We start from the raw sequence: 12,449 nt of genomic DNA, 5'->3' as shown, positions 1-12,449 counted from the left end.
ATAAGTTCATACTCAAGTTTAAAACAAAAACTACACTAAAGCTATTCTGTTATACCTGTATGCAAAAAAAAAAAAATTCATAGTTCAGCAACACTGATCAATCTAATAAACTTAAACCTACACCATCCTCCCTATTCTGGTATTTTAAAGAGTACTCAGCGTAAATATTAACCAACCTAACTAACAGGGTTCCAACTCCCAGCAACAACAAAAATAAATAAATAAAAAATGGGGAACCACCCCTCATGCTCCACCTCATGATGCTTAATCGACGTAATCAACCTTAATTTGATGCAGTGTGGAAAAAAAATGCACAGAAATCAATTCTTTTTCAAGAACTATTAAATAGATTCAACATCTTTCTTCAACAAAATTGCAGACTGCACAGATGATACCTTCCCAAAGGAAAAAGTACTATAGCTTACTAGGGTATATATATTAGACTTAATAGTTACTATATACAGTAATTGACTTCTATTCATTTTACATCAAATTAAAACTTTGGGTGTCAGATAATTATTTATTAAAAGCTAGACATTTTAAATGAGAATAAGAAAGAAAAGTATGTCTTTGTGCGCCCTTTTCCCTGTTCATGCCCTATCGGCCCCCCTGGCTAAACTTTGCTAGATCCGCCCCTGCACAGTTACCAGCGTCAGCTACGTAGAAAAAGATCCTCGAGTAGAAAGTAATATTAAATAAATTCTAACAACAGCTTATCAAGCTTAAACGTGCTGCTGTTGTTTATCCGCTGGTTTCCTCTTTCTGGTGCAAAGTGGGCCAAAAACAAACAAGAGAGACAGACTCGCGACAGAAAAGCCAATCAGCTGATCACTAAGCAGTTTCATGATTGAAGTAGCAGCAAGAAGTGGCAGTCGCTTGTTAAGCTTAACCTAGGAATGCTTTACAAACATTCAGAGATGGACTTACACACTTGCTTTACTTCTCTCTGGGATAACTTTGTCGGAGATGAAATGCCAGGTTGCTAGCGAAGCTCCACATGCTATCCAGACCACCGACAGGTCCTGCATGCCACAGCCGCTCTATCACGTGATGCATATTGCTCCGACGTGCTAACGTTCTGAGGCGAGTTACGGCGTGTTGCAAGTTTTGTGAGGTGCTTTCGTGATATTTAATGGATCGGATTACATTTTTTATTTTTCTCCGATATCCGATCCAGTAATTTAGGCCAGTATCGGACCGATACCAATACGTAATATCGGATCGGTCCATCTCTAGTCTGTACATGCTCAAGAGAGCGTTTCTTCCAATTCTTTAACTGTCACTCGCTTTTGCAACTTTGTATTTTTGTGTTACTCGCAGCAACAACTCCACCTCAGTCTGTCTGTGAAGGTTCTCAGTCATCCAGGTCATCGTAGTCAAAGGAGCTTGCAAAGAAAAGTGTCTGGACTTCTTTAAGTTACTTGAAGACGTTTCACCTCTCATCCGAGAAGCTTCTTCAGTTCTTAGGTCAAATGGTGGAGAGTCCCAGATATAAACCCAGTGGGAGTAACCCCCCACAGAGGGACAAAATGACCCCCTGATGATCCTCTAATCGCCTGAGCCAAGGTGTGAAACTGGGTGTGGGTCCCAATCAGCCAGAGTTTCTTGTGAGTTCATTGTGAAACCTGGCCCCACCTTATCATGCGAATTCCTGAGATGTGGGTGGGCGTTAAGGCATCTGGGAAGGGATCTCAAAACTGGATTATAGATGGCAGAGAGTTTTTTAACACACTGGGACATACCTGACATTCTCAAAGTCGGATTACGAAGGAACAAAAGACCCTACGTTTCCAAAGATAACCTGCATACAGAGGAAATATACATTAGTATCTTGGAAGGATTAGTAATTGTTATTCAAGATCTATAAATTAAAGTGGAAATATTGGAAGAATTATTGGTTTGTATTCTAAAAGTGGAAGTTTTAGAGACTTTGATTTAAAAAAAAAACCAAACAAACAAAAAAAAACCCCAGAAGAATTAGTCATTTGGATAGGACCAAAATCACACTTCTCAGGACTTCTGCTCACATCAATGTTGATTAGCAAATCAAATAATCATTTTCTAAACTGTAACTTGAAATCAAGGTTGATTTTTTTGGAAATTTATATGTAAATGATCTCATAAACCTAATTAATGGCATTTACATATCATCCTTTAGGTATGTTTTTAGTGTACTGCAATTTTTAATCTGGAATTACACTTTGTCAAAGAAATCAATGAAATATATTTATAAAGTGTTGTTTTAATACATAGTTTGAAATTGGATTTTTAATCTAAAATCCTACAAGTAATGCGCAGGGCTATCAGTACAAGAAGAACATCAGCACAATGTTGGAAGCATTAGTGATTTATATTCTTTAACTGGAAGAACTAGAGATTAAAATCATAAAATATGAGAGCATTAGTAATTTTGATTGAACTTACCTTGAAGCAACTCTTTTCCAGTCTTCTGTATTCTTACCACACTCTGACATCACTGCCCCTCCCACCCGAACTCATGACTACACAGACCTTTCAGCCAATCACATTATTAATTCTGCCTATATTAGCAGGTACTAGTACTTGGAATTGAAGATGATTTACTTGGAGTCTTTTCTGTAATTATAATAAATGACATTCAGTGAATCTGTTTTGTGAATCTTATTCAATGGTCTGTGTTTGTATAGCGCTTTACTTAGTCCCTGGGGTGCACTGACAGAGGTGAAGCTGCCAGACACTGGTGCCACCAGGCCCTCTGACCACCAGTAGTCTTGCCCCAGGACACAATGACTGAGACAGTCTGAGCCGGGGCTCGAACCGGCAACCTTCCGATTACAAGATGAGCTGCCAATTCTTGAGCCATGATCGCTCCACTATAACTTTAATCTGGAATTACACCTTTTCAAAGAAATGAATAAACTTGAATAAACTACCATGACTGTGGACTTTTCCCATCCTCCATCAGTGTGAGAAAGAAAACACAGGATTTTGCAGTTGAACAACAAGAACTTTATTGAACTTTATCTGAACATTGTTGTATATGAACATATGTGTGCAGGTGCATGTGTGGCAGGATGAATGTTATCCCTCGGTCCAACCCACTTTCAGCCTGGCCCATTAGGGGGCGCTGGTATAAATAGTGGCCATTTGAGTGTCTCTGCATCGCTTGCCTGTGATCTCCTTTTTGGTCACCTGACTTCCCCCCGGTGTGGTAGAGATCATTTGCGGGTTACTCTTCTGAAGCCTCCATCGCGGTTGGTCGTAGCTATAGAAGCCTCCTCTGAGCTATTCTGCTTACGTTCTATGACACGGCTTACTTGGTACGTAATCAACTTTTGTTACGCTCTCTGCCTTCTATTGTTCTTTTATAGTAATTATTTATTATGTTTCGCAGGAAGTGCTGCTGTTTTGCCTTGCTGTGCTTTTATCGTCTGTTCCCGTTGTGGGATTTCTTTCCCTGCTGCTGTCAGCTTTTACAGTGGACGTCGGCGTGGACAACGGCCATATGCATGCCGGTTATCGGAGTCAGCTGGCGTGCATATTGATTGACTGTTAACTTGTCGTTGTGTGACGGCAAGTTGGAGCAGTACGGCGATTCCGTTTGCTCCAGATTTTAGAGTTTTATCCAGATTGTATGTTGTTTTATTGCTTTTGATTTGTAGTTTGGATTTTTGTTGCACCACTGGTGGGAGGCCCTTTTTCTAGCTGTAGATCACCAGTGTGGTCTTGCAGTTGGGTTATCCCCCGGTGCTACACATTAGTTTGTTGTAATATATTAAAATTTTCTTTGTTTCTTTTATTCAGATGCGGAGTGCCGACGTGGAGGAGACTAGGGTGCCTTGGTGGTGGGATCCCTTGAGTGTACACACCTGCCTTGTTTAGTTTATTAGTGTGAGTGTGTGTGATAGTGTGCTGCACTTGTGTTTTGGGTGTGTTTTCTTTCTTTAGTTTGCGTGTGGCATCCCTGCCCCTCCACTGGTAAGCCTCAGCTCTGAATACCTTTTTAAAGCATATTTTCATTTTCCTTTCCCATCAGCAACACCGTCTGCCTGCAAAGACAAATGAAGAGAGGAGATTCTTAGTATTTGTTGCAGTAACTCATTTCATCTGATATTTCATTTCTTGTTGGCTGTGTTACTCTGTTAACTTACATTCACTGGCACACCATCATTGCTGGACTGAGGCTCTTTAATGGCTTCAGAAATCTCCAGCTTCCTAGTTTCATCTTTTTCCACCAGTGGTGGTTTGTTGCTTTTCACAGGATCCTCAGGAATTGGAGTACTCGCTCTTCTATCCATTTTCCTCTTCTTGTGAGGAGCCCACTTGACTAAGGACTTGCAATACTGTGTTGAAAGAGAAATTATTCTTTAAAAATACATAAAATATAAACAAAAACATTAAATACAGTTCAGATGTTTGGTGCACATAGCATGGCATGTTTCCAAAGACACACTGCATACAGAGGACATCAGCACAATGTTGGAAGCATTAGTGATGTATATTACATAACTGGAATGTCCAGGGACAGGGATGAAAATTATGGAAGTTTAGCTATTTGTATTGTATCATTGGAAGGACTAAGGATTAGGATCATAACAAAAGAAAAGAATTAGTGGTTAGGATTGCACTTACCTTGAAAAAAAATCTTTGCCAGTCTACTGTACTCTCACCACAGTCTGACGTTATTGCTCCTCCCCCAAAAGTTCATGATGAGTCAGATCCTTCAGCCAATCACACGATCTAATTTGCCAACATAGTTGATGGTACCAGTACTTGGAATGGAAGACGACTTGTTTGGAATCTTTTCTATAATTAAATTAAATTCCATTAAATTAATATCTTAAAAGCTTTTGGGAATCTTATTAGTGCAATGTTTAACTCTTTTGAAATCACAGCTTGCTAAAATTATCTTTGATTATCCAAATTCTTGCTGTTAGATACTCCAATAAAATAACTTCAAACAGACGTGTTTATGAACTCAATGACAGCAATAAACTAACTACATGTTATAGAAAATAAAAACCGCGTGAACTTAACAGTTTAGGGGAGATTAGGGGAAACTAGGTGGAAAGAACCACGCTAAGTGTGACAGGAAAACAATGACATTTAAAATAGAAATAGAAAAGACAATACTACAAAGGAAATAGTATTATGAATACAACACTTTGAATCTTTTGGCTTTTGATGGAGGCGGTTGCACTTTCTCCTTCTCCCTCTCTAATCTTTCCTGCTTGGCTTCTCATGTCTTTTGTATGGTCTTGCTTATTCTCTAACCTTAAAAGAGTCTACCAGACTTGTTCTCTATAAACCTAAAGAAGAATTATGGATTTGATCAACTGCTCCCTTAACAAGACTGACAAATTCCTGGTTTGAGCTGGCTCGGACCTTGTCATGGTCTGGTTGGGCACCTGCAGGTCTCAGACAGCGGCTCCTCCTCCTTTAGGCGGAGTCCGGTTGCCCCTCCCTGGCTGACCACCTGTGAGCAATCGTGCCAGCGGTATATCAGACCTGCGCTCTCAACCACTCATCGCCTGAGTATCTGCTATTCCCATGTTAGTTCAGTGGAGCATCCTAAACCTTGTCTTAACGCCGTGTGATGACTGACCTGTCTTTTCTTGTCCTCAGCGATAGCACCCGGAGTGGAGATCTTGTTCCCCCCGCTCCCGTCCTCCTGGACCTGGGCCGCCAGCTGCTCACACAACGTGGCCTGCCGGCCCACTGCTCACCTGCCTGCCTCCCCACGCCTCGACCGCTTCCGGGTTTTCCGCTCCACCTGTCCCCTCCATCTGAAACCAAGTAAGGCAATTCAATTCAACTGCGGAGGATTATTGGTTGTCTGCTGGATCCCTCTGATCGTGATCTCCTCTTGTTCCAGTGCCCCGGCCCCTACCTAGTCCTGTTTCTACCTCCCCGCTGTCCCCGCTGTTCAGCCGTCTCCTAGAGGTGTCTAGGTCGCCCTCATTATCACAGACGAATCCTACGCGCCACTAGTGTGGTGGCGTCGCTTTGTGTTTCACCTTTGTTTTCCTGTGGGCGGAAATAAATCATTTGTTTTCTGTCACCTCGCTTCCGGGTTGGTTTCTGCGCCTGTGTCCATCCCTATTCCCTCGTGCCGTTGAGCCGTGACAGACCTGGCTTATAGAAGAACAAGAAGCGGCTACAGCTGTTCAAAATCCCACAAGGCTGGCCGACATGATAGACAACGGGCATGGCTGTGAGTACTCAGACTGTGATTTGATTTGTGATTTGATTCTACAGAGAGCACAAAATCACCTTTTACGTTAAAGGATAAGACAGGTCCATTTCACCATAGATGCCCTCCAGATCAAGATCAGCCAGACCCTGCAGGAACTGGAAATCCTTCTACCCTCTCCAATCTTAGAAGAGGTTTACAAGTTTATGGACAAGGCTCAGCGGGCCCAACACTCTAAAGGAAAAGAAAGACAACACAGGAAATTTCACATCTTGTTTTCAAAAACACACACTCCTCATCCTGAACCTACACAACCCAGAGAAGAAAACACACCTGAAGTCAGTCAGGAGAAATGGGTTAAGAACTTTTCAGACAGGATTCTCACTGAACCTGAAAAGAGAGTATTAGCCAAAGGACTCAATTTTGCCATTTCTCCACAACAGTTGCCCATAGTGGACCTCATCACAGCCACAGAATCTGCCATACGGATTAATAAATTATCACAGACAGAAGCAGAGCAAATCAGGATGAAAGTCTCAGCCACGCTCTCCAGTGCCAAAGTCCCTCCATCCAACCTCACAATACTGGAAAAGAAGGCTGTCGCTTCCCTGAGCAAAGACCACAACATCACTGTTTTACCAGCTGATAAGGGAAGATGCACCGTGGTCCTAAACACTACAGATTACCATACAAAGATCACTACTCTCCTCAGTGACAACAATACCTACAAAGCCTTAAAGCGAGACCCCACAAGCAGCTACAAAAAGAAAGTTATAGCTTGCCTTCAAGACTTTTAAAAAGGACAAAATTATTGACCGCCTTACATATCACCGCCTTTACCCAGGGGATGCCATACCCTGCATCTACGGACTTCCTAAAATCCACAAGGAAGCTGTCCCACTCAGACCCATAGTCAGTAGCATAAACTCAGCCACTTATAACATTGCTAAACACCTTGCTACCATCCTTGCTCCTCTCGTGGGGAACACCCCACACCACATCAAGAACTCCACCGACTTCACTGACAAGGTCCAGAAAATTACCCTGGATCCAGATGAAACCATGGTGTCCTTTGATGTAGTCTCTCTCTTCACTTGCATACCCACCACGGAGGCCGTGGAGACTGTCAGAAAACGACAACAAGAAGACAGCTCCTTGGAGGACCAACTTCAAAACCCGATCAGATTTGCACACTGTTAGACCTCTGCCTCACCACTACATATTTCAAATACAACGAAGGCTTTTACAGACAAAAACATGACTGTGCCATGGGCTCCCCCATGTCACCTATTGTAGCCAACCTTTACATGGAGGAGGTGGAAAGGAAGGCTCTTGGCTCTTTCAAAGGAAGAGTACCCAGCCACTGGTACAGATATGTAGACGACACCTGGGTCAAAATCAAGACACAAGAAGTGGTATCCTTCACTGCGCACATTAACGCTGTGGATAAAAACATCAAGTTCACCAGGGAAGACACAAAGGACAACTGTTTGCCTTTCCTGGACTGCGCTGTGCACATTGAAGAGAACGGCAACCTCAACATCGAAGTTTACCGGAAGCCTACACACACGGACCAGTACCTCCTCTTTGACTCCCATCACCCTCTGGAACACAAACTTGGAGTAATTAGGACCCTACACCACCGGGCAGAACATGTTCCCTCTAAGCCTGAAGGAAAAAAGAAGGAACACACACATGTAAAGGAAGCACTCAAAACGTGCGGCTATCCTAAATGGGCGTTCTTAAAGTCAGCACAGAGGCACAGAAAAGAAGATCAGACACCAGCGAGGGAGGATAAGAAAGACAGACGCAACAACATTGTCATCCCCTATGTAGCCGGTGTATCAGAAAAACTCAGGAGAGTTTTCTCCAAGCATGACATCCCGGTGCATTTCAGACCCAGCAACACGCTCAGACAAAAACTGGTTCACCTGAAAGACAAAACGCCAAAACACAGACTTAACAATGTGGTGTATGCTGTACAGTGCAGCGAGGAATGCCCAGACCTCTACATTGGAGAGACCAAACAGCCACTTCACAAGCGCATGGCACAACACTGAAGAGCCACCTCCACAGGACAAGACTCAGCAGTCCATCTGCATCTTAAGGATAAAGGACACTCTTTCAAGGATGCCAATGTTCACATTTTGGACAGAGAGGACAGATGGTTTGAAAGAGGAGTGAAAGAAGCCATCTATGTCCACTGTGAGCGACCATCTTTGAACAGAGGCGGGGGCTTACGACACCAACTCTCTGCCATCTATAATCCAGTTGTGAGACCCTTTCCCAGACGCCTTAACGCCCACTCACATCCTGGGCCATCTGATCTCAGGAATTCGCATGATAAGGTGGGGGCAGGTTTCACAATGAACTCACCCGAAACTCTGGCTGATTGGGACCCACACCCAGTTTCACACCTTGGCTCAGGCGATTAGAGGATCATCAGGGGGTCCTTTTGTCCCTCTGTGGGGGGTTACTCCCACTGGGTTTATATCTGGGACTCTCCACCATTTGACCTTAGAACGTCTTCAAGCAACTTAAAGAAGTCCAGACGCTTTTCTTTGCAAGCTCCTTTGACTACTCAGACTGTGGTTTTTTTTAACACGATATGGATAAGATCTTGGGGAAGAACAACAGGAATTTAGAGACCTGGTCACCAGTGACGGACATTAGACCTACTGTAAATTGGAAGCAGTTTGTTCGCACTAACCAAAACAACTACCATCTTCACCTCATGCGGCCCCCTTGGCACCGACTGGATGCTTGAGGCAAAAGCTGACGGGAATAACAATTCTCCTTTGATAACAAGACCATTTATTGTATCTCTCTCCTCATTCAAGACCACGCGCGTCGACCGAAGATTGTTGACTTTTACCTAATAAAGTGAAGGGACACTTTCTCTCAGCAGGACACTCACACACTCACACGCACACTGACACAGACCTACACTCACCCCCCCAGCCCCACCCCCCCCACCCTCCAAACGCCTTCGAAGCTTATGTCTTCTATGTTGTGAGATGTGATGATTCATGTGCTATGTGCTTATGTGTTTCTTTCTGTTCTCAAACTGATCTCCCTGTGTGAGCTCAGTCTTGGGGGAGTTCTTTTTTCTCCTCGTCTTTCCTCGTGTTGTGGATTTTCCATTATTATACCTCTCGGACCTGTCTTACCCATGTGATGTTTGTGTAATGTACTGTATGTATGGTTGGAAGGGTAAGCTGGCGCTGGCAAAAGGTCGGCACCCTTAAACCAATTTCCTTCGGGGTCAACCTTTGGGATCAATAAAGTTTTATTGAATTGAATTGATATGCAGACAGAATCCCAGCCGGTCACAGCACATGGCAGCCCCTCTGTGAGCCTGGTAGTGCTGGAGGTTTCTTCCTGTTAAAAGGAAGGTTTTCGTTGCCACTGTCACCATAGCTTTTGCTCACAAGGGCCATAGTCATTTTTTTTCTGTTTTCTTGATATTATTGTAAGGGTCGTTACCTTTCCAAGCAGCTCGAAGAAACTGTTGGTGGAATTTGGCACTATATGGCACTAAGCAAAACTGAATTGAATTGAGTTCACATCTGACAATAAATAATCAATCACCAACCAATTAGATATATATTTCTGACTAATCTTGACCTCTTAACTGTTTGTGTGTGTGTGTGTGCGTGTGTGGTGGTCATATTTGTATGTCTTGTCTAGCATTTATTTTTCTTTCCCATAATTAGAACTCCTTGGCTGCAAAGACAAATTTATGGTGGCGATTCTAAGTGTCTTTTGCAATCTTTTTTTTATTTTTTATTAATGATTTGTTGTATTCCTGTGCTCCATGAATTTACAGTGGATGGAAGGTCATTGCTCTGAAACTGAGACCCTTGAAGAGCTGCAACAACCTCCCTGGTTCCAGCTTGATCCACTAACTCTGATTGGAGAACCTTCAAATAAATAGGAATACCCATTAGGAATTTTATGTGTAACTAATACAACTAACTTAATAACAAGATTTGCACAGCTACCTTTAGGAATCATTTTATTTGAAATTATACCTTGTAAAAGAAATCAATAAACTTTGACTCTGTAATATTAAATAAAATGTTTCACAAATGCCCATTTTTTTCTTTTTAACTAATCTCACATAACTTTATTAATCCCTAAAAGGGCCATTTTTGTCTGCTCATTCACACAACCTATAAAAATTAATGATCATAAATATGAATCCAAACGACCCCTGTCAGCATTTAGTAGTCTAACAGCTAAAGATTAGTACAAATATATTACATTGCATTTTTTGCTTAGTTTTGGGAACAACAATGAGCATCACATTTGGATTCACCTGTAGTTTTCTTTTCTTGTCTGCATTTTGAACCACCATAAATCTTGATGTTAGACAACCTTTGACATCCCGCATTAACCCAGTGTGAGAATGAAGACACAATTTTGATATTTGTAAAGAAATAAACTTTATTGAACTTCCTTTTAATCTGCATTTATTTACTTAGATGTATTTGTTGGAATGGAGCAGGAGAAAGACCACCATATAGAATAAAATGGTTGCAGCTGCAACTGCAAGTAGTATTCACCAGGTCAATGGATCCAATAATTGCCCACATGTACATCTAAAACATTTATGAGGATAGAATGTTAGTGGATGTATTCTTTTATTGTGGTAAGTATCTCTGTGTAACAAAGACAAACTGCTCTTGCCTGTAATGTTCTCCTGTAAGATTGTCATCTTGTAGGCTCAGACCAATGCGTGCTTCATTGTCAGCATTTTGCAGCTGTATTTCCGCTGCATGAAGGACAAATAAAAATCTTAGGAATACCATGTGGGACCACTGAATCTCAGGAATCAAACATATGTAGAACTAACACTTGTACATACCTGACATTGTTCTTCCTTCTTCTGCATGTGATGAAGCCGAGTTTCCAAAGATAAGACACATACAGAGGAAATAACCATTACTATCTTGGAAGAATTAGTGATTTTTATTCTATAAGTGGAAGATCTAAATATTAGAATGGAAAATCTGGAAGAATTTTTGATTTGTATTCTAAAAACTTGAAGAACTAGAGATTAATATCATAAAAATTAAAGCATTAGTGATTTTGATTGAACTTACCTTGAAGCAAATCTCTTCCAGTCTGCTGTATTCTTACCACACTCTGACATCACTGCCCCTCCCACCCAAACTCATGACTATAAAGACCTTTCAGCCAATCACATTATTAATTCTGCCTATATTACCAGGTACTAGTACTTGGAATTGAAGATGATTCGCTTGGAGTCTTTTCTGTAATTATAATAAATAACATTCAGTGAATCTGTTTTGTGAATCTTATTAGTGTACTGTAACTTTAATCTGGAATTACACCTTTTCAAACAAATTATTAAACTTGTTTTTTTAAGTGTTGTTTTAATCTACAGTTAAAATGGGACTTTTAATCTATAGTGCTTCAAGTAGTAAGTAGGTATATAACAGTATTATATAAGAAGGATTACATTACAATGCTGCTCCTCATGTTGTGATTCAGCTGCAAATCTTTGCATTATATTCTTTTTGAATACCATGACTGTGGACTTTTCCCATCCTCCATCAGTGTGAGAAAGAAAACACAGGATTTTGCAGTTGAACAACAAGAACTTTATTGAACTTTATCTGAACATTGTTGTATATGAACATATGTGTGCAGGTGCATGCATGCTTGTGTGTGTGTAGCTATGTTTGTGTGTCTTTATTGGCAGTCATTTTCCTTTCCCATCAGCAACACCGTCTGCCTGCAAAGATAAATGAAGAGAGGAGATTCTTAGTATTTGTTGCAGTAACTTTCATCTGATATTTCATTTCTTCATAGCCGTGTTTCTGTATAACTTACATTGGTGGGCACATCATAATTGCTGGACTGAGGCTCTTTAACAGCTGCATCAATCTTAACCTCCTAGGTCCTGGCGTCCAAATATGTGGACATCACATTTTGGGTTATTTAGACCAAAATACTCAATTTTGCTCTACAAGGGCCTGATATCCACTTACGAGGACATTATACTGCTACTGTTCTATCAAAATTTTAAATGGATATCCTCATATGTGGCTCTCATTTTTCTTAGAAACAAAAATCTGGCAAGTCTTTGTTTTTACATTCATCAGGTCCCAATCAGCCCAAATATCAAAGAGAAAATAAAAATGCATGCCATGGAAGAGTTCAGGTCATAGGAGGTTAAGAAAGAAAGTAACAATTGCAGGAACATAGCATAGTTTTTTTATAATTTATAATTTATACTTATACTTAG

General features: G+C 41.3%; 1 long non-coding RNA gene across 1 annotated transcript; it reads left to right on the top strand.

Annotated features, from left to right (window-relative positions):
• The first annotated feature begins 5,373 nt into the window (after window positions 1-5,373).
• LOC113009078 (uncharacterized) lies at window positions 5,374-6,040 on the top strand. The gene is made up of 2 exons (XR_003270113.1): window positions 5,374-5,531; window positions 5,605-6,040. It is a non-coding gene; the product is annotated as an uncharacterized LOC113009078 (long non-coding RNA).
• The last annotated feature ends 6,409 nt before the right edge of the window (window positions 6,041-12,449 follow it).

Source organism: Astatotilapia calliptera, chromosome 2 (genome assembly GCF_900246225.1).
Source record: "Astatotilapia calliptera chromosome 2, fAstCal1.2, whole genome shotgun sequence".
NCBI classification, from domain to species: Eukaryota; Metazoa; Chordata; class Actinopteri; order Cichliformes; family Cichlidae; genus Astatotilapia; species Astatotilapia calliptera.
Note: the sequence above shows the minus strand (reverse complement) of the source record. Positions and strands in the feature narration are given on the sequence as shown.